The sequence below is a fragment of the Suncus etruscus genome, chromosome 5 (genome assembly GCF_024139225.1).
Source record: "Suncus etruscus isolate mSunEtr1 chromosome 5, mSunEtr1.pri.cur, whole genome shotgun sequence".
NCBI lineage: Eukaryota > Metazoa > Chordata > Mammalia > Eulipotyphla > Soricidae > Suncus > Suncus etruscus.
In genome coordinates this window covers 25813279-25837248 of record NC_064852.1, presented here as the reverse complement: position 1 = coordinate 25837248, position 23970 = coordinate 25813279, and the positions used below count along the sequence as shown (strand labels likewise).

The 23970-nt window shown below is 46.9% G+C and overlaps 1 protein-coding gene across 3 annotated transcripts in view; it reads right to left on the bottom strand.

Moving 5' to 3' along the window:
- CGNL1 (cingulin like 1) overlaps positions 1-20073 on the bottom strand; it is a 154160-nt gene extending 134087 nt beyond the window's left edge. For 2 of the 3 annotated variants that reach the window (XM_049773590.1, XM_049773593.1), the window contains exon 1: positions 19879-20002. The gene's annotated coding sequence lies outside the window, so the exon portion shown is untranslated. Of the gene's footprint in view, positions 1-19878; positions 20003-20036 lie in introns of those variants that run through there. The other variant, XM_049773591.1, reaches the window with a different exon arrangement.
- Between the last annotated feature and the right edge of the window lie 3897 nt (positions 20074-23970).

The window sequence follows — 23970 nt, the reverse complement described above, 5'->3', positions numbered from 1 at the left end:
GCCTGCCAGGATCAATTTCTGAGCACAGAGCCAGGCATAAGCCCTAAGCACTGCCAGGGTGACCCAACCCCTCCTCCCCCAGAAAAAAGACCTGGGCTGAACCTGGGTTAAATGTCTATGATTTCTCATCCCTCTGATACCTGCCATTTCCTCTCTCTAAAGCATGTTCCACTGTGCTGTGGATCGAACTACTGCTCCCAGCACTTCTGGGACTGCCTCGTAGACTTCTCTGATCATCTTCTGTGCCCTGTGGCTTTGCTGAACTTCCCACTGGTGTTACGGGAGCTTACTTGCCCACCCCACCCGGCTAAGGCTAAGGTGGGTCTGCGAGTGTGATGTTGGCTTTTGAAACATGGGCAGAGTGGGAGTGGTCTGGCCAGAGTCAAAACCTTTCAAAGACCCCGAATGTGGGCACTGGCAAATTCCATCCTCATCTCCTGTGACAGGTTCTTGGCCAGAGACTCTCAAATTTTCCTTCCCATATGAATCATTTGCAGAAATTCTCAAAGTCCTAACATCTTGGCTGAAGAGATAACACAGCAGGTAAAAGTGCTTGACTTGAATGTAGCAAGATCGATGACTCGATCCCCAGCACCATACATGGTCCCCCAAACTCCATCAAGAGTGTTCCTTGAGCAGAGCCTGAAGTAAGTAAGCCCTGAGCACCACTGGATATGGCTCCCAAACGAAAACAAACTAAAATGTCCTAATGCCTAACATTGCTAATAACAAGATCGATGGCCAAACACAACCTTAGCAATGCCAGAAACATCTGAGGGTGGAAGTCTCTTCCAATGTGTGAAGAACCAGTACAACAGAAGACTGAGACCAGCCAGGAGAAGCATGAGCAGAGCAGGGGTGAGGCAGAAATCTGTGGTGTCAACTGGCCATACATCAGCAAGGTAAGCCAACTCACAGATGAGCAAGAAAGAAACAACTGTTTGTGAGAATGGTAAATCCTAAGACACAAATTCCTCTCACTTTACTTTCTCCCTTGGAGAACATAGATGGAATCAGGAACATAACTTCTCCATCTATATTACTAATTTTTCTCCCAGTTCAGGTATCTCTCGCTCTCTGTACAAAATGCCAGATACATAGATGAAGGAAGTCAAAAATCAATAAGAATTCTATGGTTCGGGGCTAGAGAGATAAGAGGTAAGGCATTTGCCTTGCCTGCAGAAGGTTGGTGGTTCAATTCCTGGCACCCCAGATGGTCCCCGGAGCCTGCCAGGAGTGATTCCTGAGCGTAGAGCCATGAGTCACTCCTGAGCACTGCCGGGTGTGACCCAAAAACCAAAAAAAAAAAAGAATTCTAGGGGCCAGAGAGATAGCATAGAAGTACGGCATTTGCCTTGATTGCAGAAGGACAGTGGTTCAAATCCCGGCATCCCATATGGTCCCCCGAGCCTGCCAGGAACGATTTCTGAGCATAGAGCCAGGAGTAACCCCTGAGCGCTGCCGGGTGTAACTCAAAAACCAAAAAAAAAAAAAAAAAAAGAATTCTATGGTTCACAAAAATGAAGTGTCACAGAGACAGAGGGTTAATACAGTGGATAAAGAGCTTGATCTGGAAGCAATCAACGGTTCGATACCCAGCATCCCCATATGGTTCTCCAAGCACACAACCAGGATTAAGTCCTAAACACAGCTAGGTATGCACCCCGCAAAAAAGTGAGGTGTTGGGCCCGGAGCAGGGGCAAAGCAGTAGGGCATTTGTCTTGCATGTGGTTAATCTAGGACAGACCATGGTTCAATCCCCCAGCGTCCCATATGGTGCCCCACCCAGGAGCAATTTCTGTGCACACAGCCAGGAGTAACCCCTGAGCGTCACGGGGTGTGACCCAAAAACAAACAAACAAACAAAAAATGTCAGAATAGGAATCATGAAGACACATGCTCTGATACTACACACTCACATATACTCACACACTCACACATGCACACACCCTCTTACCATATGCTCTCAAACATACCACAACACACATTCGCTCTCACATACACAGACCCTCACATTCTCTAACACCCTCAGATGTTCATGTACTGCCCTGGCACTCATTGTTCTAAGCAGTTTATATGAATTAACTCAAGGCATGGAATCCAAAGCCAGACAAGTGTTGGTGGTCTGGAACAGAGTGGAGGCCTGCAGTGCCCTTGTAAAATCACAGCCTGGGCCTCGTCTTTATTCCATTCAAGCCCCACTCTACATTGCAAAATGCCTGAAAGAAGTCAGGATGAAAGTCAAATGAAATGGGCCGGAGAGATAGCATGGAGGTAAGGCGTTTGCCTTTCATGCAGGAGGTCATCGGTTCGAATTCCTGCGCCCCAAATGGTCCCCTGTGCCTGCCAGGAGCAATTTCTGAGCGTGGAGCCAGGAATAACCCCTGAGCACTGCCAGGTGTGACCCAAAAACCACACACACACAAAAAAGAAGTCAAATGAAAGAAGGACCATTTCAAAACATGGCTTTGTCCCTGGGTACACTCTCTGCTCAAGCCTCAAGATTCCCCCCAAAAGCACCAAGCTCAAGCCACATACTACTGTTACCTCCTTGCACATGGCCAACTTGAAGAATATTACTAAGGTCTATGGCAGGGGTCTCAAACTCGCGGCCCTCGGGCCGTTTGCGGCCCTCCGTATAACATTTTGTGGCCCGCGACCGGCCTTCAAATATCGCAGTATTTGCGATTATTCGCTTATCAAATAATCGCAATAAAAATTGCATTAGTAAGAAAAAAATCACATTTAACATTCACAAACCCCGAGCAGTTCCATTCGGGGTATGCAAATGTTTAATGCGATATTTTTTCTTACTAATGCAATTTTTTAATTGCGAATATTCGGTAAGTGAATAATCACAAATACTTTGCACCTAACGCAGATGTCATTTCTGCTGCTCCTGCCCGCTGTCCCTTGCATTTTCAAAGGCCTAAGGGAGAGAAGGGAGAGAGATTTATTACAGAATTAGATTTTGTCATACCTTTATCATGACTTCATCAAAGCCTGCAGTGAAGAGAAAGATTGTGATGAGCACAGACAATTTCAGGAAAAGTGGGAGACGCAGTATTTCTTTGTTGAGCACAGGGCATCCCCACATGTCTTATTTGCTCAGAGAAAGTTGCGGTGCACAAGGAATACAACTTGAAATGCCATTATTCAACTAAACATGCTGAGGGATGTGCAAAATATCAAGGAAATGAGAGAGCCAAGCGGGTTGCCAATCTTAAAGCATGTCTAATGAGGCAACAAGATTTCTTCAAGAAAGCAACCAAAGATAATGTTGCATCAGGGGCCAGGAAGGTGGCGCTAGAGGTAAGGTGTCTGCCTTGCAAGCGTTAGCGTAGGACGGACCGTGGTTCGATCCCCCGGTGTCCCATATGGTCCTCCCAAACCAGGAGCGATTTTTGAGCGCATAGCCAGGAGTAACCTCTGAGCGTCAAATGGGTGTGGCCCAAAAACCAAAAAAAAAAGAGAACATTGCATCAGTCGAAGCTAGTTACATGGTTAGTGAGATGATTGCTAAGGCAGGGAAATCATTCACAGGAGAGTTTGTTAAAAAAATGCATGTTACGGGCCCGGAGAGATAGCACAGCGGTGTTTGCCTTGCAAACAGCCGACCCAGGACCAAAGGTGGTTGGTTCGAATCCCGGTGTCCCATATGGTCCCCCGTGCCTGCCAGGAGCTATTTCTGAGCAGACAGCCAGGAGTCACCCCTGAGCAACGCCGGGTGTGACCCAAAAACCCAAAAAAAAAAAAAAAAAAAAAAATGCATGTTACAGGCTGCAAGTATTATCTGTCCAGAAAAGAAAAGTCAGTTTAGCAAAATCAGCCTTTCTGCCAACACTGTGGCAGAGTGCATTTCTGATATGTCAAGTGACATTTATCATCAACTGTGTGAGAAAGCCAAATGTTTTGATGCATCCTCAGTTGCTCTTGACAAGGGCACAGATATAACAGACACTGTGCAGCTCACAATTTATGTCCGTGGTGTTGACTGCAATTTTGAATTGACAGAGGAGCTGCTCACAATAATTCCAATGCGTGGCCAGACCACTGCTAATGAGATCTTTGGCATCTGTGTGATGCCATTGAGAATGCAGGTTTGCCATGGAAGAGGTTTGTTGGAATAATAACCGATGGAGCGCCATTGATGACAGGGAGAAAAAATGAACAGGGAGGAAAAATGGCACTTGTTCAAAAAAATAACTTGAAGAGGAGGGTGTAGAGAAGGCCACTGCTCTTCACTGCATTATCCATCAGCAGGCCCTTTGCAGTAAATGCCTGTCGTGTGACAATGTGATGTCTGTTGTTGTGAAATACATCAACCAAATCAGATCCAGGGGCTTAAAGCACAGGAGGTTCCGTGCTTTTTTAGAGGAAATAAAGTCAGAATATGGAGATGTGCTCTTTCACTGAGGTACGTTGGCTCAGCAGGGGAAATGTCCTGAAAAGATTTTTTGAGTTGAGAGAAGAAGTGAAAGCCTTCATGGAGAAGGATGGGAATGCTGAGTTGAGTGATCACAATGGCTTATGGATTTAGCTTTTCTTGTTGACATCACACATAAGCTGAATGTACCGTATTTTCTGGCGTATAAGACGACCCCCTAATTTTACAGTTGAAACATAGGGTTAGGCCTATATTCGCTGTATAAGACAGAACGTTCCTGTGCTGCAGCTGTATTTACCACAGTGAGCCAATCACAGCAAGGAAAGGTTCAAAGGTTATACTGTCATAGACTTCCTCTCTGACTCTGGCCAATCTGAGCAGGCTTTTGACAGTGTAGATTCAGTACAGAACATTGTCTAATTTGCATGTATCAAAAGCCTGCTTGGATTGGCTGAGTTAAAAAGGCGGTCTGAGCAGCCTTGCAATGATTGGTGCAGGATCGAGTTGGAAATTCGTTTGATGGCAATATCCAGATGATTTTTGCTTAGTGGCATATCAAAATGTTTTTCGGGATATATTCGACGTATAAGACAATCCCCGATTTTAGGCTGACTTTTTTCGTTTCAAAAGTCATCTTATACGCCAGAAAATACGTTACTAAACAAGATGTTACAAGGCTCAGGGCAGCTTATCAGTGCTGCCTATGACAACGTGAGAGTATTCTCCACAAAACTTATGTGATGGAAATCCCAGCTCTCAGACAAACCTTTACCATTTCCCAGCATGCAAGGAACTTGTGGATGCAGGCATACCATTCAGTGGTGAGAAATATGTTGAGGCTATTTTTAAGCTAGAAAAAGAATTTGATCACAGATTTGCAGACTTCAAAAAGCACAGAGCCACTTTCCAAATTTTTGTGGACCCCTTTTCCTTTGATGTGCAAGATGCCCCTCCTGTGCTTCAAATGGAGCTCATTGACCTGCAATGCAACTCTGATCTCAAAGCCAAGTTCAGGGAGATTAGTGGAAAAGCAGACATGCATGGGCAATTTTTGAGAGAATTGCCCCCCAGCTTCCCTGAGCTTTCCCAAATGTTCAAGCGCACCATGTGCCTTTTTGGGAGCATATATTTGTGTGAAAAGTTATTCTCCACATTGAACTTCAAGAAGTCAAAGTACAGGTCTAGACTCAATGATGATCATCTTCAAGCCATACTGAGGGTCTCAACTGCTTCCTCTCTAAAGCCAAATGTGGTTCAGATTTGTGAGAAGAAGTGCTGTCAAGTCTCTGGCAGCAAGAAATAGGCAAAAGATGTTCAGAAGAACTGTTCATGATCTTCACTCAATGTTCTATTCATGTGCAGAAGAAATAATTAAAAACTGTTAATAATGACGTTTGAGGGCTTTTTTTGTGTGTGTGAATCCCTTATGCGGCCCTGCCTCCTGCGGCCCCAGGTAAAATGAGTTTGAGACCCCTGGTCTATGGCCACCACAACTCCAAAATCCCAGTTGAAAACTCAGCCCTCACCCAAGTACCCAGAATTCTAGAAACATCAAACAACTCTAGTACATATCTTTTTTTTTTTGGTTTTTGACACTCAGGGGTTACTCCTGGCTATGTGCTCAGAAATCCTCCTGGCTTGGAGGACCATATGGGATGCCGGGGGATTGAACCATGGTTCATCCTAGGTTAGCACAAACAAGACAGATGCCCTATTGCTTGCACTACCGCTCTGGCCCCTCCAGTCCATATCTTTATCTCTCTTGCTTGAGCCCTTCACCTATCACCAAGGTCAGCTGGGGAGGGTGGAGTGAGGGATGTTGGGGGAGATGCAGATCTCCTTATTGGTTTTATATCTCAGTGGCTACAGGCCTCTGGAATCTTCTAGCAGAGACCTGGGTCAAGGGCAGGGGAGGGGCTGAGGCTTGGGGGAGTGTTTCGAATCAAGTAAAGACTGTCTGGGTCAAAGGCAAGCAACAAATCCAGCTGGTCATCCCCTGGAAGGCCACAGGGAAGGATATTATTAGAGCCACAGGTTCAGGTGCCTTCACTCCACAGCTCCTCATTTAGAAGCTGGCAGGCTGTAAACACTTCCCAAGAGCTCTTTAATCCAGAGGGAGGTCTTTATTAAACGAGTTAATTAAGGGCCACTTCTCATTGTGGAAAGCTTTAAACCCAAGAATAAAAGGGGCCTGGTGAGTGCTTTCTAGACGCTTGTTTTTAAAGCCTGCCACGAAGTCAGGGGAGGGCTCCCACTTCCAGCCTCTGCTTGTATGTATCCCAGTACTAATGTCTCAGCAGAAAGAAAAAGCCTCCAGAGACTGATCCCTGCACCCTAAACGCCTGGCACAGAAACGTCATTCCAACACTCATTTCAAGGATCATTAGAATCCCTGGGGGTTGGGGGGGGGGGGGGTGTGGAAAAAACACAGCAGTCCAGAAAAGGCCAAAATGGCCAAAAGAAATGAAAACAGATGTTGTAAAACTTGAGCAGGGACGTGGTGCAGGAGCCACGAGCAGCTCAACAAAGGACTCCAGGCAAAGGCGCCAGAGTCTGCAATAAGCCTAATCCTGGACCAGCCTGGAAAGCACAGAGTCAGAGAAACAGCAAACAACTTCCATGTACATCTCTAAACTCTGCAGAACAGGCGCAAACAGAGATAGCTGGTCAAACAATGGGGCTGAGGTGAGGAACAGAATGTGCCTGCTCTAAGCACAGGGTCCCTTGGGGGTGACGAGGTCCTGAAATTAAATAGTGGGGATGGTTCAAAACCAGTTTAAAAGGCCAGTTCTGTGCTTTTTTATCATAAAAAAAAAAAAAAAAAAGGAGAGGACAGAAACCTGCGTATCTGGGGAGACACACCCAACAGTGTTCAAGGCTCACTCCTGTGTCTGCTCAGGGATCATTCCTGGTGGTGCCAGGGGTCAAATTGAAGTCAGCCATGTGCCAGGCACTATCTTTCTGGGTCCCTATTAAATTTTATTTTAAGATACTAAGAATTCCAGGGGCCAGAGAGATAACACAGCTTTGCAATGCAGCCAATCCCAAATGGTCCCCGGTTTGATTCCTGGCATCCCAAATGGTCCCCCAAACCTGCCAGGAGCAATTTCTGAGCACAGAGCCAGGAGTAACCCGAGTGCCGCTGAATGTGGCCCAAAAAAAAACAAAACAAAAACAAAAAATAAAAGATACTAAGAATTCCAGAGAAAAACCTAACCTGGGAGCATCCCTTTGACATAAGCATATAGGCCACAGTCCAGAACGAAATAATTTATAATAATTTATGTGTCCAGCAGAGCGTCCCATGTTTACCACATGTCTCTAGCTAACATGGTTTCACTGGTGCTGGAGATCAAATCCAGGGCGCCTGCATGCCGGGCACAAACACTGCAGCTAAGTCACAGGCCAGGACCTTGCACCACTGACTTCTCAGAGAACATCCATCCCTCACACACACACATCTGTGCTCAAGGGAAAGAGGGGAGATATCAGCCCCCTTTTACAGGTCAGAAAGCCCACATGCTTTCCAGGGTTCTCCAGCAAATAGGGGTGACCCAAAGATCAGATGACCAAGGGCTGACTTCCACACTCAGGTTCTTAACCAGGGTACTCTGAATTAAAGCCTTCAGCAGGAAAAGGGTTCCGGTAACCCCCAGGCAGGCAACACATATATTAGATATTTCTCAGCTAGGAAGTCCCAGTGCTTAGCAGTATTTACCCAGCAAATATACGCTTGCCACCATCCTCTCTGAAGTACTGTCTAAAGGTTTGCCTCAGGAGGCTACTTCACAGTGCTGAGCTATTTCCTGGGCACAGAGCTACTGCACCTGGCCATAGACCACAGGGATGCCTCAAGCCTTGGACATAACTACCTCCTCCCTAGTCTCCTCCTCAGGCTGGGCAGAATAGCCCAAGAGTTATTTATATGTAAATATATTATTTGCATGTCAATAAGGGCAAACCAATGCAAAGCAACTCATTCATTCCAGGAGTGCCTGAGGAGAGTTGCCTATACTCAAGGGAACCCAGTGGGGTGATGGGGCACCCCAGGCTCCAACCCATCCACTCACCTGAGGGCCTTCATCACTTTCTCTAAGCAGGGTTGTTCCAGGTTCTACCTTGCCAGGGCTCTCAGCCTTGGCACATGGGATTTGGGGGGCTAGATAAGTCTTCTGTGAGGTAGGAGGGTTAACAAGCAGCAACCCTCCCTTCTCCCTCTACCCACCCAATGCCACCACCCCAGCTCCAGACACAGTCTGGCTCCAGATACTGTTTAGCTTCACTTATAGTCCAATGTCTTTGAAGTTTGGGAGCCAGCTTACAACAGGAAAGGCCCTAACTAGAGAACACACTACACCCCATCTTACAGGAGAGGAAAACAACATAGAGGGGAAGAATGGAAGAGGAAGGTATGGAAGAACCAAGGCCAACTTGCAGTCCAAGTAGGTAAGTCCCCACATGCCCAACACCCCAGCCCAGCGCCTTAGCAGGATTCTGAAGAAATGACACCAAAACAGCAAGTCTCACTGGTTGGTAGATTTTTGTGAGAAACTGCTTGGTGTTTCCCAAGGGAAAGGCCTGGCGTTAGACCCTTGGAAAAAAAACATGCTTAGAACAGCAATATATATTTCTTCACCTTTTCCACTCATGACCCCTTTGCACTTGAGAAATTTTCACATGATGTTAGTGCTAGATTTCTTCCTGATCATAAATCATTTATTTTTATTTTTGAGGGATTTTGTTTGGGGGCCATACCTGTACTACGGGCTTATCACTGGCTCTGTGCACAGGGATCAATTATGATTGGACTCAGAAAACCATAAGTGGAATCAGACCCAGGTCGGCTGTGTGCAAGGCAAGTGTCCTACCTGCTATACATTTTTTCTCAAACACATTTTTCATGACCCCCACATTCAGTGAGGCCACTCCATAAGGTTCACGACCTTATAGACTAGTTATAGTATGACCAACTGACCCTAACTGCCCACATTAAAAAAAAATACAGATTGGGGCTAGAGAAACAGCACTTGCCCTGCATGCAGCCAATCTGAGTTTGATCCCAAGCATCCCACATGATTCCCCAAGACCTCCAGGAGTGATCCCTGAGAGTACAGCCAGGAGTAAGCCCTGACCACCACTGAGTATGGCCCAGAAACAAACAAACAGGGGAGGAAAAAGTCCACTCTCAAGAAAACCCACTCTCAAGCAAGCCCATCCTATGGCTCATAACTGCTCTGGGCATGAACAAAAAAGACTACTCAACCGCAGAACTTGAAATGCATTTCTAAACATGCTTTTTATCAAGAAAACCCTCCAGAGCTCGAGGGCAAGAAATACATCAGGCTTGGCACTTGCCTGACAGCTTGCCTGACACAACTGACCCAGGTTTGGTCCAGCTGTATCTGGAACAAAGGTCCCTGAAATGCTCAAGCAAGTGAGTTAATTCACTTAGATTTAGCCAATGATCCCCACCCCCAGCAAACTATTCTCACTCTTATCTCTCCCTCATTCTTTCTGTATCAGTCCCTCTCTACCTCCCCAAGTTTTCAGTGTAATAGCCCCTTTCAGGAAACTTTCCAGTTTTTAGATATTTGAATAAGGCCTCCAGGAGAAGCTAATCAACTCTTCAGCAGCAGCAGAAAGAATCTGAATAAGCCAAGGTTTCTAAAAAAAAAAAAGAAAAGAAAAGAAAAGAAAGAATCCCCTAAGGAAAAAATGATGGAGAGATAGTATAGCAAGGAAGGAGCTTGTCTTGCACTTGCACAAGGGTTTAATCTCCCAAGCACCATGTAGGATATCCCGAGCACTGCTAGAAGTGATCATGAGCACAGTTGGCAGTAAGGCCTGAGCACAGATAGCTATGGACCAAAATAACAAAACCATAAATTAAAAAATGAAGGGGCCAGAGAGATAGCACAGTGGCGTTTGCCTTGCAAGCAGCTGATCCAGGACCAAAGGTGGTTGGTTCGAATCCCAGTGTCCCATATGGTCCCCCGTGCCTGCCAGGAGCTATTTCTGAGCAGACAGCCAGGAGTAACCCCTGAAACGCCAGGTGTAGCCAAAAAAAACAAAAAAAGAAGAATCAAAAAAAAAAATTCTAGGGGCCGAAGCAGTGGCGCAAGCAGTAGGGCATCTACCTTGCATGTGCGAACCTAGGACAAACTGTGTTTCAATCCCCCAGCATCCCATATGGTCCCCCAAGCCAAGAGCGATTTCTGAGCGCAAAACCAAGAGTAACCCCTGAGCATCACCGGGTATGGCCCCCCCCCAAAAAAATTTTTTTCTAAACAGTTAAGTTAAAGGATACAGTTTAACCACATGCAGATTAATTCACATAATAGTATTAAAACCTTTGCAAAACTTTGGAAAATGAACATTTCCTTCTCCTGTGTGGCAAAGCCAGGCAGACCAATTACACCAAGTCTGAAGCTCTGAGCTAGAATCCCCAAATCCTGCTTAATATTCTGGCCATGTTACACACCTGGAAAATAGGACCAACAATAATGATATCTTAGGACAGATGGGAGAAGTTATGGTCACAGCTGGGTATCTTCTTGTGGACCAGAGATTTGCAAGGTAAAACACAAGACCTGTTTCCAATACAATTAAAACCAAGCCAGAGGCCAAATGAACTCAGAAATTAAAATCCAGAAAATGTTTTATCTTTCTCAAACCTCAGCAAAGAGGCCAGCAGTAAAGAATCATTAACACACTTTACAGACCTAAAACTAACTCTCTCTCCCCCAAAATCATTATATAAACTTTATTATGCAAACAGAAATTCCCCTGATTTTAGAAGATCTGATTCCTCTAATTCAGAAAAAAACTCGATTTCTCTAATTCAGGAAAAAAACTATATTAAAAGACTATACTATATTAAAAGACACTTAGGGCCAAAAAGATAGTAGAACAGGTTGCTTTCACAAAGCTATTCAATTCCCGATGCCCCATCTAGTTTCCAAGCATTGCCAGGAGTGATCCTGAATACAGAACTAGGAATCAGCCCTAATTACTGCTGAATGTGACTCAACAACCAAGAATTTTTTTTTGGGGGGAGGGGTCACAGCCAGCAGCGCTCAGGGGCTACTCCTGGCTCTACACTCAGAAATCACTCCTGGCAGACTCAGGGAAATATATGCGATGCCGGGATTTGAAATACCATCCTTCTGCATGCAAGGCAAACGCCTTACCACTGCTATCTCTCTAGCCCCAAGAAGATTTTTAAAATATAAGTCTATCAACCAGACAGGCAGAAATATTCCCATTCACCACCAAGACCAGGAACTCATTTGCAGCAAACTAACCCATGAATACTTCCACTGGTCCTATACAAATATTTCCTGTATCTGATCTCCGTTTGAAATCCTAAACTAGGGATATACAGAGAGAGCACAAAGGGAAGGGTGCTTACCTTACATGCAGCTGACCCATGTTCCAATCCCTAGAACCTCAGAGGGTCCCCCAATTCCTGTCAGGAGTGATTCCTGAGGACAGGGCCAAGAGTAAACTCTGAGCACAGCTGAGTGTGACCCAAGAGCAAAACAAAAACAAAAACAAAACAATAAATTGAGCCCCTTGCAGTTATAAACAAGAATTTACTAAGCCTGTTTTAAAATCATCTTTACTAATTATAGCTCCATATAGCCTCAGAGCTCTACTACCTGTAATTTTAAGTGATGGAGGTAATTATGAGTCTGTCAAAGGTTTATGGTGTCACAGCTGTTGCGTAAATAGAACCCAGGCATACCTGGCTTCACTTTGCTCCACAATGTTCGACATTTTATTTTTTTTCTCCTTAGCCAGCCAACAACTAATTATGCACAGAATTCAGAGGCTTAAGGAACTTGAAATTGTGAAAGTAACATCTCCCTAATCTAGAATGAGGAGCCATTAGGCCATCATCTGGTTCAAGCGTCCATAGAAAGCAGTGTGAAAATGTTTCAAAACATTAAGAACAGAGCTTCCACAGTGATACCACTTCTTGGCATCTACCTCCAAAGCACAAAAATATTCATTTGAAAGGATATATGCACACCTACATTCATTAAAGTACTCCGTACAATAGCCAAGATATGGAAATAATCCAAAAAAGCCAGCTCTGGATGAATAGATCGATACGTTTAAGTATATATGTAATGGAACAGTAAATAATTGTGAGAAAGAACAATGTCATGTGATTTACTGCTACATGGATAGAGCTAGATGATATGCAGGGTGAAGTCAGTCAGAAGGAAAGGGACAGATACAGGATTAGCTCCTTACATGTAGGATTTAAACACACAATACGGGAGTAAAAATGGTCAAAGGCATTGGAGTATTAGTCCATAGAATTGGGTGGGAGGGTTGAATCTGATGGGCCTTTGGTCAAACGAAACGGGTATTCTGGTGCTGGGATGATGTACATGTGAAACCAGTGTTAGCATTGTTGTAAACTGGGACCGGAGAGATAGCATGGAGGTAAAGCCTGTCATGCAGGTCATCAGTTCGAATTAGCTTCCCATATGGTTCCCCCGTGCCTGCCAGGAGCAATTTCTTTTCTTTTTTTTTTTTTTTTTTTTTTTTTTGATTTTTGGTTTTTGGGCCACACCCGGCATTGCTCAGGGGTTATTCCTGGCTGTCTGCTCAGAAATAGCTCCTGGCAGGCATGGGGGACCATATGGGACACCAGGATTCGAACCAACCACCTTTGGTCCTGGATTGGCTGCTTGCAAGGCAAACATCGCTGTGCTATCTTAGCACAATTTCTTAGCATGGAGCCAGGAGTTTCCCCTGAGCACTGCTGGGTGTGACTCAAAAACCACACACACACACACACACAAAAAAGCATTATTGTAAATTACAGAACCTCAATAAAGACTGTTTGTTTGTTTGGTTTTGGTTTTTGGGTCACACCCGGCAGCACTCAGGAGTTACTCCTGGCTCTATGTTCAGAAATCGCTCCTGGCAGGCTCAGGGGACCATATGGGATGCCGGGATTTGAACCACCATCCTTCTGCACGCAAGGCAAATGCCCTTCCTCCATGCTGTCTCTCTGACCCCAAAGACTTTTTTTAAGTCTTTCCAAAAGCTAAATCTCATCCTCTCAAAAAAGTTGCATAAAGGTAACAGTTTGTAAAATCTTCCCAAGAATGAAACTCTCAACAATCTTCTGTCAAATAGTACACATCATTTAGTAAAAGAAAGCAATGCATCCATATGGATCAAAGGAGAGAGATGTAAGAATAAGGATGCACAGACAGACAGACAGACATAAACTGAAGTCACATTGTGCTGCAATGTCATATAAATTTCAGATATATATGGCGGGAAATCAGCATCTGCTTTTTCTGCATAAAAAAAATAAAAAGCATTTTCCCGATCTATTTCTGCGCTGTAAGTCTCCACCAGACTCTACCTCAGTTTCCTCTAAAATGAAGCCACTGATGGTGGACAAAAGCTAACAGACAATGTAGCAGGTAGTGAGTTTGCCTTGCATATGGCCAACCTGGGTTCAATCAATGGCACCAGATATATAGTCCCTGAAGCCTGCCAGTAGTGATCCTGAGCACAGAGCCAAGAGTAAGCCTTAAGCATTGCTAGGTGGCACAAAAATAATAAAAATAAAATAAAATTATGCCACTGTCAGTTGCTTCTAGGGGGCAGAAGATGACAGATGTAGGACACACTACATGGTCCTTGGTAGGTCAACAAACAACTGATAACTGAGGTTATTAGCCCTTTGGGTTAGCTATTTGGAACCACCCTGCAGTGAAAAACAGTATGAAGTCCACTGCTCAGGCTGTGGTAGGGAAACCTGCGCTAAAGTAACACTATGATAAAGAAGGAAAGTCTAGCCACTGGCTGAGATCCTAGACCCAGAAAGAAGAACTTGTCCAATAAGTCTGAACCCACTACTGTCAAAACAGGAGGCAGCTGCCTGCTCTCCAACTCTGCTTCACAGAGAGCTAGCCTGGTGAGGGGAAACAACAAACACAAACTTTTCTTTTGTCTGCAGTGCTTGGGATCAATTCAGGGCTTTACATATGCAAGGCAAATGCTCTACCACTTCCCTTCCTGGGCCTAGAAAGAAAACATGAAAAATGTGGTGTGGATTTAAGGAGACATAAACAGTGCAAGGGACATTAGTTTGAGAGGTGGCCGGGGTAGTTTATAAAGAAGGGACTAGAACTGGGCTGTTAGGCTAAAAGCAGGCATCAGTTTGATGGCCATTCTCATCAAATCCTGTTCTTTTCCATTTTTAGGGCTCTCATATCATAACTTAGTTTTTGATAACTGCCACATCGTTCGATAAAATTAAGTACATGCTTGGTCACTTTGGGAAATTACCCAATTTTCAATTCCCCTTGAACTTTGTTTTGCTCCTCCGATGCCAACTTCTCAGCCTTTTCATTGACCTTTAGCACCAGGATTAAAGGAGGAAAAGAAAGAAAAAGCAAAAATCAGCTGCAGTTTTAGTCTGCTTCTTTGCTTGTTCTATAGAGACAGGGATTGAACCCAGGGCCTCAGCATGCAAGCCATAATCTGAAATTCCAGCCTCTTGGCTGTGTTTTAAATAAAATTGTTAAGGGCACCTCAGGGCACAGTTATGGAAGCCTTTACATTTCTTTATTCCCTTGCCCCATAGTCCCAAGAAATTACTGTCCCAAATATAAGGGAGAAGAAACCACTAAAGCAGAAATCAAAGTATGTTCCCAAAACAAAGTCCCTCACTTTTCTTATTTGTCATTCCTTATGCACTTGCCTTCTCATTACTACACAGTTGAAGATGCTATACAAAATGAGAAAGGTTTCAATACATTTTTTAATTAAATTTCAGTGCATTTACATACTTTTTCTTCCTTTTCTTTTTTTTTTTTTGGTTTTTGGGCCATACCCAGTGACACTCAGGGGTTCCTCCTGGCTATGCGCTCAGAAGTCACTCCTGGCTTGGAGGACCATATGGGACACTGGGGGATCGAACCGTGGTCCGTCCTAGGCTAGCACTGGTAGGGCAGACACCTTACCTCTAGCGCCACCGCACCAGCCCCTTCCTTTTCTTCTTCTGCCAGACTATACCCTTTCTTTTAGGGAGGAATAACTTTGGGGGTATCATCAGTGATGTGAGTCAAGATCCTATGGTACCAGAGATTAAGTCAAGGGCTCCCACATACACAGCATGAGTTCTAGTCCCTGGCACTGCCTACCAGATGTACTATTATATTCCTAGTATAAATACTGCATACTGCAGAGGATGAACCAGGGTTCATCCTGTGTTGGCCACTTACCAGGCAAACGCCTTACCACTGTGCTATGGCTCTGGCCCCAGGGTCATTGTTTTTAATTAAAAAAAAAAAGGGCCAGAGAGATAGCATGGAGGTAAGGTGTTTGCCTTTCATGCAGGAGGTCATTGGTTTGAATCCTGCGGTCCCATATGGTCCCCCGTGCCTGCCAGGAGCAATTTCTGAGCCTGGAGCCAGGAATAACCCCTGAGCACTGCCGGGTGTGACCCAAAAACCATAAAAAAAAAAAAAAACAGGGCTGGAGAGATAGCATGGAGGTAAGGTGTTTGCTTTTCATGCAGGAGGTCATCGGTTCGAATCCCAGCATCCCATATGGTCCCCCGTGCCTGCCAGGAGCAATTTCTGAGCATGAAGCCAGGAGTAACCCCTGAGCACTGCCGGGTGTGACCCAAAAACTACCAAAAAAAAAAAAAAAAAAAACCACCAAAACACACTAGTATTGTCTCACATGTAGCCGATCCAAGACAGATGGTGGTTCAAATCCCAGGATCCCATAAGGTCCCTCATGCAGGTAAGGCGTTTGCCTTCCATGCGGAAGGACGGTAGTTCAAATCCCAGAATTCCATATGGTCCCCCAAGCCTTCCAGGAACAATTTCTGAGCGTAGAGCCAGGAGTAACCCCTGAGTGCTGCCGGGTGTGAGCCAAAAACAAACAAAAAAAAAAAGGTCCCCCATGCCTGCCAGGAGCGATTTCTGAGTGCAGAGTCAGGAGTAACCTGAGTACCACTGGGTATGACTCAAAATAAAAAAAAAAAGAAAAGACTAGTAAACCACTTTCTGGTGCTCCCCACTGTTGAGGATCCAGGTCCCCCAAAGAAACCACATACTCACATCATCTCCATCTCCCAGAGGAGCTGCTCCCTCACAACAGTGAGCAGTGGAGGACTGCAGGGTGGGGGTAGGCCTGGTGGGCAAGGAGAGGAGAAGGAATACCAAGCGCTGGGCTAAGCTACACCTTTTGGGGGTAGTAAGTGTTCACATGCAGAAGGACTTGGGGCTTATTCCTGGCTCTCTGCCCAAGAAAAACTTTTGGCGGGGCTAGGAAGATCCTATGCAGAACCTGGGTTGGCAGTGTCAAAGCAAGCAAGCACTTTACCCACTGCACTTTCTCTCTGGCCCATCGTCATGTTTAATTTCTCAAAGTGAATGTTCCTTGAACTCATGTAGGGAGCCAGAAATGATCAGACACAAGTTTTCCACTGCTTGAGATGACATTTCCTTTAAAGTATGTCACCCCACTGTTAATGAAAATGCAACAGAGAGGACTAACACATAAGTAAAATAGAAAATCCAATTAGGATGTGGCTCAACGGTAGAGCATGCATGTGTAAGACTCCGGGTTCAATCCCTGGCAGGACAAAAAGAATTTGCTATCTGGTTTGGTGCCAGGAAACAACATCCAGGTGTGAATCTAATACAAGCATCATTCTTGGTTCCCAGAGTCTGTTCTGTCAATGACATGTTACAGAAAACATGGTCTTAATTAAGTGCATAAAATCAAATTCAGTCAACATATGCAATTTTTCCTTGGTCACATTTTCCTAGCATTTAACAAAGGGATAAGACCTCACTTGTGTAAAACTCTATCTCCCAGTTCAGGTGTTATTTGATCAATAAGAAGTACCCAGCGTGGGCCAGAGCAGAGGCGCAGAGCAGTAAGGCATCTGCCTTGCTGACTCTTGCCTAGGACAGACTGCGGTTCAATCCCCTAGTGTCCCATATGGTCCCCCAAGCCAGGAGCAATTTCTGAGCTCATAGCCAGGAGTCATCCCATATTGTCACGGGTGTGGCCCAAAAAAACAAAAAATAAAAAAGTACCCAGCATGTGGGGCCAGAGAGTGCAAGTATTAAGGTGATTGCCTAGCATGCAGCTTCTACTACCAAAACCCAGGTTTTAATCATGATACCCCATCTGGTCCTCCAAGCACATCCAGGAGTGATTCCTGAGAACAAAGCCAGGAGTAAATCCTGAGCACAGATCTAAGTGTAGGCCCTCAGCATCACCGAGTATAGCCCCATATCTTGTACATGTGTATGTATATAAACAGATTATTACATACACTGGGCTCCATCCCTCACCGAGTATTAAGGTGCTTGCCTTGCAAATGGCTAAAGTAGTTTCTATCCCTGGTACCCTATATGGTTCTCAGAGAACCATCAGGAGTGATCCATGAACCAAAAGCCAGGAGTAATCCCCAGCATCGCCAGCTGTGGTTCCACCTCCCAAAAAATCATTCACTAAGAATTTATTTAAATAAGAGATGGCATACAAGCTCAGTGAGCTGCTACACTGCTAATTTTTGGGTAGCTTTATCCAGAAAAAAAAAGAGAGAAAGATGGCATACACATTAACACAATAAGAACCCTAGCACTTTATGACTTTGTTAGCGTCCTCACTTTTTTTGTTGTTGTTCTTATTGTTTGTTGTTTGTTTAGGGGCCACATCTGGCGGCACTCAGAGGTTACTCTGGGCTCTGCGTTCAGAAATCACTCTTGGCAGACTCGGCTACCATATGGGATGGGGAGGATCAAATCCTGGTCGGCAGTGTGCAAGGCAAATGCCCTACCTACTGTGCTATCACTCCGGCCTCTTCCTCGTTTTTTGTTTTTGTTTTGGGCCTTTCCGGGAGGCGTTCAGGGGTCACTCCTGGCTCTGCACTCAGAAATTACTTTTAGCGGTTGGGATGGGCAGGGTGGGTAGGGGTGAACCCGGTTCTACCAGTGCAAGATAAATACCTTACAGGCAGTATTATCTCTGTGGGCCCCAAGCCTCTTTTGAAGGAAAAGCTCTGCCCCCATCCCCAATGAATGCAACAACAACAAAAAATCTGTCCAGGGCTAGGGATTTCCAAGAGCTGGTAGGCTTCAATTCCAAAAGTATTTTTTTTTTTTTTGGTTTTTGGGTCACACCCGGCGGTGCTTAGGGGTTACTCCTGGCTGTCTGCTCAGAAATAGCTCCTGACAGGCACAGGGGACCATATGGGATGCCGGGATTCAAACCAACCACCTTTGGTCCTGGATCAGTTGCTTGCAAGGCAATCGCCACTGTGCTATCTCGCCGCTGTGCTATCTCTCCGGGTCCAGTATTTCTCCTTTTAATCTAAAATTCTTCTCAGAACAAATCAAAAAGTATCACTAGAAAAATATTTTCCCTGGAGCGGTCCACCCACTACTAGTATAGAATAACCTTGACCTTTGCAAAGTCTTCCCAGCTTCCATTGCTCCTAACCTCCCGGGCTCCTTGCAATAAGTTAAGTGCACAGGCAATATTTACTGTAAACACAGAGGCAGAGACGGAAAAGGAACTCCAGAAAGAAAAAAAGGAAGGCATCCTCTGCAGTAGGAGACGGAACTCTCCCTCCATCTAGGGTGCGAGTTAGCACCCGCAGGGGAGAGAGAAAGGGAGAATCGGGGGACGGGAAGTGAACCCCGACTTGTGATTACAAGCCAGCTCCAGGGCACGGGTCCTCCCCGTCCATGCATCCACGCGTCTGCACAAAACCACTTACCTGCCTTTCCACAAGCCCCAATTGTGCGGGCTTGAACCCCACTCAGACACCGACCCCAAAACTCCCCCAGGAGCACGCATCGGGGAGTCTTCCCGAGGCTGCTTCGCGGATTGGCACCCAGCTCTGAGGCGTGCTTGGTGCAACTTGGAGGTGCGACACCAGAGCGCGCAAGGATGCCCAGGGTTGGGGCGCCGAGGGGAGGGCGCAGCTGCCTGAGGGGAGCCGGGAGGAGGAGAGGGCGAGCCCGAGGGCACAAGCCCAAGCCCACGGCGGGCTTTTTCCTCAGCCCGGAGCTCCGTCGGCTCCTACCTGGCGGCCCCGCGCCGGGCGAGCCTGGAGACGCGCTGCGCTGCGCTCCCAGGGAGGCGAGGAGGGCGCGCTGCAGCGGGGCGCCAGGGGTCTTTGGGGGACGTGCCTCCTGGCACGCGAGGGGGTCGGGGAGGGCGGGGGCCCCTTCCTTTCGCCTCCACGGGGCCCCCCAAGAAGCGACGCGAGGCAGGGGCGCCCCTCAGAGTCAACCTGAGGTGAATCTGGGTTCTCTCTCCACAGCTGTCACTCCAGGGGTTCCCGGGCGGCGGGGGCCTCCGCACTTACCTGCAGCGCGCTCCTGGACGCGACCCTCCTCCTCCTCCTCCTCCTGCTCACTTACCTGTCGCCGACCCCCCTCAGGCCCCGGCCCCAGCCCCCCCAATTCCACACACACCTTGCAGCGCCCCGACCCGAGCACCAGACAGAGACTGAGCGCGGTGCTCAGGGCAGAGAACGTCTGACCCAGGCGCAGGCCCTCAGGTAACCGCGCCCGAACCGCGATTGCCTCAGGCTCGCTCGCTCGCTCGATCGATCGATCGCTCGTTCACTCACCGCAGCCTCCGGCTTCCACACCCGCAGCCGCCTCGATAGCGCGGCCGAATGCCCCCGAGCCGCGCCGCCGGGGCGTGGCCAGTGGCACCACGCCCCTAAGGGGATGGCCATGGGCGGGGAGGGGCTTGGTGTAGGCGGGGTGATTGGGCGTTGGGTCGTTCTTGGCCCCGCCTACCAGTCGCCTCCGCCTCCTCCTCGGCCCCACCCACCCGCCTCCCTCCCTCTGCAGGCTCTCTGGCCTGCACCTCTCTGGTCGCTCCTCCCTCCTGCGTGGCTCCGTCCTCCCGCTGCCCTATGCGGAACGTCCTCTCCTCCCTCCCTCCCCCCCTCCCTCCCTCCACCTGCCTCTTCCATGGGAAGCCCGGAATTCCAATGGGGCATCTCCACTCACCCACCTACCTCCCAGGTCTCTCTGTCTCTCTGTCTCTGTCTCTTTCTCTCTTTTCTCTCGCTCTCTCTGTCTCTCTCTCTCTGTCTCTCTCTCTCTCTCTCTCTTACACACACACACACACACACACACACACACACACACACACACACACACCGGCTCCCTGAATCCTGAATCTACAATTCCAGTGGGGCTTGTCTACCAACCTACCTCCCAGCTCATGCACACACACACAAACACACACGAATCCACAATTCCAATGAGACTTCTCCACCCACCTCCTCCCAGCTCATGTCATGCACACACACACACACACACACACACACACACACACACACACCAGAATCCACAATTCTAGTGGAACTTCTCCATTCACCTACCTCCAAGTCTCTCTCTCTCTCTCTCTCTCTCTCTCTCTCTCTCTCTCTCTCTCTCTCTCTCTCTCTCTCTCACACACACACACACACACACACACACACACACACACACACACACACACACACTCCAGAAACTTAAGGTTTGCCTTTTCTTCTGGCTCAACCGAATCGTCCAATATTTATTGAGCACCTACTATGTATAGATATCTAGACACCACTTTGTCTGTGATAGCATCAGGGACTGGTGGGTGCTTAGGAAGGAAGTGGGGCGGGGAGGTGCCCCCATGGCTACCAGCTGCAGACCTCAGGCTGCCCCCAGCCCGGCTGACGGAGGAGACGGTCTCCTTTCCTCCTGCTGACGCGTGACTTGGGAGCACAGGAAACCCGCCCCACAGGTTGCTGAGATTGCTAGGAAAACAGAAACGCCGCACAGCCTGTGCCTGGCCAGCAAATGTTGGCGGACACAGGGCATGAAATCAACACTTGAACATTCAATAATCCAGAAGAGCAGCCCGCAAAGCACTTTTAAAGGGCCGAGGCAATTACACTCGGTGCAGAATAATGCTTTGCATGCTGGAGCAGGCTTCATTGTAGCCTCCCTCCTCCCGCAGCACTGCGGGGAGCGACTTGAGCCGTTAACTCATCGCCAGGCATGCCTCTCCCAACAGATAAATAGAGGAGCCAGAGCAAAAGTACAGAGGTAGAGAGAGCACTTGTCTTTCACACGGCTTGCCTGAGTTGGATCTCAGAGGCTCTATATGGTAACCGGAGCCCCCAGGAGCCAGGTGCAGTAAAACAACAACAACAACAAAATATAAACACATTAAAAAAAAAAAACGTGGCGGGAGGCAGGAAATGTTAGTTCATGCCCAGTGTTGCTGGGTCTACTCCCAATTTCAAGGTTTTTTTTTTTTTCCCAACCCCTACCCACCCTGCTCTGGACTATGCATTGCCGGTTATAGAACCCTCCTTTCACACTCTGGTTTGAATAAAATTGATTTTGGGGCGGGAAGGGCAGTGCTGGAGAACTAGTAAAGCAGGAAAGGTACTTGCCATGCATGCAACAAACCTGGGTTCCACCCCTAGCTCCTTATATGGTTACCCCAAACTAGTCAGGAGTGAACCCTAACCATCATTGGGTATGGCCCAATAGCTGTGGGGGTTCAGAGATATTTACAGGTGTTAAAGAAAACCCCACTTTGATCCCTGGAATTCCAGATGGTCCTCTGGGAACCACTAAGAGTGATCCCTAAACTTAGAGTTGGGAGAAATCACTGAACATTGTTGGGTGTGGCCCAAAAAAATAGGAAACTCAAGTGGGACCAGAAAAATAGCTCTAGCGGTAAAGTGGTTTGAGCCGTATGGTTCAATTGAGCTTCTTGAGATTTCTAGCCCCAGGACCTTTTTGCAAATGTAATTGTAGGAGCCAAGATCATTCAAGGGCTAGGGACTAAATCTGTGAGAGTCCTGAGTCTGATCCCCAAAACCTTATAATCGACCCACATTGACTGGCTGGGTGTAGACAAAAACAAAACAACTGGCTGGAGCAATAGTAAAGCAAGTAAGGAGCTTCCTCGCAAGAGGGCAAATTGGGGGAGCTGGAGCAATTGCACCGCAGGTAGGGTGTTTGCCTTACATGAGAAGACAGGGATTGAATCCTCAGCATCCCATATGGTACTCCAAGTCTGCCAGGAGCAGTTTCTGAGCGCAGAGCTAGGAGTAACGCCTGAATGCCACCAGGGACGGCCCAAAACCAAAAAGAAAAGAAAAAGAGGGCAACTTGGGTTGCCCAGCACCAAACCCCTAGTCCCTGGATCCCATCCACCCACCACCCATCCCCTGCCAGGAGTAAGGAGTAAACTCTCAATACTGCTGTATATGCTCCCATAAGTGAAAATTAAAAGGTACAGGACAGTTGCAAAGAGAGGAAGTATTTTAACAGAAAAAATATTTTGGGCAGTATAGGCTTAAGCTCCTTCAACTTCTACATAATCTAAATGTTTCCCAGTGAAAATTTCTGAAAGTCTGAAATGCATCTTCCCTTTATACTGACTCCAGTGTAAGTCTTCCTTTTCTTGATATTATTGAGTCTTTGGGAAGTTTGGATTTTGTGTGTGGTGTCACTTGCAGCCCCTTGCTAGAGAGGAATTTTTTTTGTTTTTTTGTTGTTTTGTTTTTGTTTTTGGGTCACACCCGACAGTGTTCAGGGGTTACTCCTGGCTCTATGCTCAGAAATCGCTCCTGGCAAGCTCAGGGGACCAAATTGGATGCCAGGATTCAAACCACCGACCTTCTGCATGAAAGACAAACTCCTTACCTTCATGCTATCTCTCTTATTCCCTATGCTATTATCCCTCCAGGTTTCAGGGTTGAAAACCTGTGTGTGTCTCTGAAAGTGGGGCTGAGGAAGGACTTGGAGCAGGTGCTCCATCCAAGCAGGGCTGAAGAAGCAGAAAGATTCAGGAGGCAAGGACTCCCATGAGAGTCCACTGCCTATTCCTGCTCCATAGCTGAGAGTCTTCACTTCCTGACTGGAAACACTCACTTGAGACAGGAGGTCATGGGTTTTTTGGGATCAGGTGAAATATTAGCCCGTGGCTGGCTCACACTGTGTGCTTGAAGTGGGGCTCCCTGGGCAGACACTTTTCCTCTGCCCTCACCCCCAACCAGCTTCTCCCACTGACTCCAGAAGACCCCTTTCCCCTTAATCAGCTTTCTTCTGAACCTCGAAAGTCTGACTTCTAGTTAGTTGTGCCAATGGGCACTACAGTGGTTTCCTGCCTCCCCATGACCAGTCATGCTCTCACCATCCAGACCTGGATCTGAGCTAGGGACATGCAGATACCCCTTGTGGGTGAATCTTATATTTAGACTCCAGTATTCCCATGGCAAGTCAAGAATCTCTACCTTGGGCTGGAGAGAACTCAAGAGATTGGAACACAGGCTTTACACACAACATACTCACTTCAATCCCTCACACCCAGGAGCTACTTCTGAGCAGCCATCCAGAATGTGGAGAAGAGGGTAACTGGGCACTGTGGGTGGAAATGTAAATGGTGTAACCACTATGGAAAACAGCGTGGAGATCCCACAGCAAATTAAAATAGAATTGGGACCAAAAAGACAACTCAAATGGCTGGATCACGTGTTTGGCACATTGGGCCTAAGT